This window comes from Adiantum capillus-veneris, chromosome 5 (genome assembly GCF_014529385.1).
Source record: "Adiantum capillus-veneris isolate H3 chromosome 5, ASM1452938v2, whole genome shotgun sequence".
Taxonomy (NCBI): Eukaryota; Viridiplantae; Streptophyta; class Polypodiopsida; order Polypodiales; family Pteridaceae; genus Adiantum; species Adiantum capillus-veneris.
In genome coordinates this window covers 81,185,644-81,188,294 of record NC_140935.1, presented here as the reverse complement: position 1 = coordinate 81,188,294, position 2,651 = coordinate 81,185,644, and the positions used below count along the sequence as shown (strand labels likewise).

The window sequence follows — 2,651 nt, the reverse complement described above, 5'->3', positions numbered from 1 at the left end:
ACCCCAAGTCATCTCTCTTGACACCTTCCCTCCACGTTAACAATTGTTCACTGACTCTATCAGCCAATCAAATGATTTTCTTTTGATAAGAAACCCAACAGCAATAGGAAACGCTATAGCCTTTGCCCTTTACCGGGCCAAAAATAAGCTTTTAACTGTTGATCGCACTTTCAGTTAGCAAAACCAGACGTCATCACTAAGTCCTTAGCCCTTTGGGCACACCAAAAAGGATCAAGGAACACTAGACAACACGCCAAATTTAGAGAGACCAAAATGCACAACCAGCAAAACCAAACTGTCTTACATGATGCTATCGTACTCAAAACGCCCATAAACCTGCCGATATCCATCCAGCATAGGCCTGTAGGAAACTCAAAGCCAGTCATGCACAACCAACCACACAATAAATCACAAGCCATAGTTATGTTCGACCAATGACAATACAAATCACCATAAGGCAGGAACATCATGGTACTGCACCCACAGTGGCGTACCGCCATTATTCTACAAAAGAGTGACAAAAAGCAGCATTTCTGGAACCATTATGATAAACAGTTCTGAGCTGCCATAGCCAGTAGTTCATGTTAGGCCAAGGTAATTAAATCCACCGGAGAGTTCCAGGTTATCAAATAGACCTTAGTAATCCATGGTAGTAATTCATAGCACTGAAGTGGATTATATGAAAGAGCAATGCAAAAAGTACAGTAACAGTCTCCCAAAAGTTACTCAGCAGTAGCATGCACACAATTGCTACTGCAAGCAGATCATATGTGAAACCCTAATGATCACTCTATGAGTGTTCCTTTGCAAAGGGAGGTTCGGACAGGGTAGAGAAGCATCCATACCAGAGTATCAAACGAAAAACTTAGACCAAGACAGAAGCAATAACAAGAGACATCCCGAAACCAAATACCATGTGTTCTCAAGTCCACCACAAAAAGGCTAGCAGATCTCAGGGGGCCTAAAAAACAAACAGTAATCGGGAACTAGCCTCAAGACACATAAATCTGTGTACCAGTAGTTTAGGTCACTCATGTAAACGCACTTATTGTAAGCTTCTGCTAAAGGCACCTCCTTTAATTACCCACCGGAAGGAGTGAAGCGTTCTATCAACACCTGGAACCCACAGAGAGAAATACATCCTTGCAGTACAACACACGATGAAATCTCGTAGAGCCCTGCACAAGGCACAAGCAGTGGCCGTGAACTAGCACCCCCATCAGGTAGTTATTTGTGCCTCAACCTCATCTACAGCATAATGAAAAATCTTGTGGCTCATCCCATCTATGGCCATGGTATTCACAAGGTGTAGCACCTGCTGATAATTGGTGATGCCATCAATTGCTCTGTCAAGAATGTCAGAGTTTCTTGTGTCCAAAACATACCTAGGGATTCCACCCCAACGTCCAAATCGCTCCTCCACCTCCTCGGGATCAAAATGAAATACCTGCTTGTTCAAGGTGTGGATTTCGTTCAAGGTCCACACCGGATCATACAAAAGTTGGATGTCAGCACGCTTAGAGAACTGATAATAACTGCTTTTGGCTGGGGAGCAAGCAACCACACACTTGAGAGGATAAGGAAAGCGGCGGACTTCAGAATCGCAGAAGTACCAAGGACTGCTCCCAAAATCGAAGACGTTGAGGCATCGTGAAGAGACGCGTGAGAGGAGACGTGCAGCCTGGAGCCACCATCCAGCCACCTGAAAGCAAAGAAAGGGAGATCTGCCTCTGGGAAACTTGCGATCGAATCCTCCTTTCTTTGAGTGACAGTCAGCCAGAGTAAATATACAAGAAACCCGGTCTTACCAATACCCGGATGGCCCAAAATAACCACCCCCACTGGCGAAACAATTCGATGATAGCGTCCCATCCACTCTTCTATGCGCTTCAAAAGGACTTTGTAACAGCTTCTCACATATATTGAGGGGCGTAAAGAGGGGGACACTTGAGTATAGCACCAGGCCCGACAGACAGCAACGGCCAAGGGACTGCCTGCCCGAAAGTCGAGAAACTGGACTTTGCTCATACCACCACCATCATCATCATCTACTTCGCCATCACATTCTCTCAAAAAAGCCTGTTTAGGATCTGCCAGCTGATGCCAGGCTTCCGAAGTTTGCTTCCTCAGAAGTTCATATGCATGTGTGCTAAACAGATGTCCCCCGCAGCCTACTGCCGCTCCAACACTCTGATCGTGACCATCATGGCCTTCCCCTCTCTCTCTCTCTTGCAGCCAGCCGCACCATCTTCGATGCGCGCACAAGGCGCTTGCAGAACGGAATCATGGCGTGGCTGGGTGAGTGAGCAGACTCTGCAGAGGATGCGCTTGGCCTTATTGACTGCGCAGAGGGTGAGAGCAGCGCCTGGAGGTAGTAGGGTTCCCCACTGGCCAGGGGATACCAGCTGCCGTCGAATCGAAAAATCTCGGGAAAACTAGAGTGCTTCGTTAGCTGCGTTCCAATCATTTATTTGATGCTATTAATTTGTCTAAGATATTTATTAAATTGGAAGAGAGACTTCAAAATGAAGGAGGGGGAGAGAGAGAGAGAGAGAGTTCATCAAAGGGTGTTTGATTTTTTTATCTGAGAGAAAATGAAGCATGGAGAGAAAACAAAGCATCGTTCGCACTTATCGCAGTAGTGTCCGTGG

The 2,651-nt window shown here is 46.2% G+C and overlaps 1 pseudogene; it reads right to left on the bottom strand.

The window, feature by feature from the left end:
* Positions 1-647: 647 nt before the first annotated feature.
* On the bottom strand, positions 648-2,448 carry LOC147457593 (crinkler effector protein 15-like; annotated as a pseudogene).
* Positions 2,449-2,651: the final 203 nt, after the last annotated feature.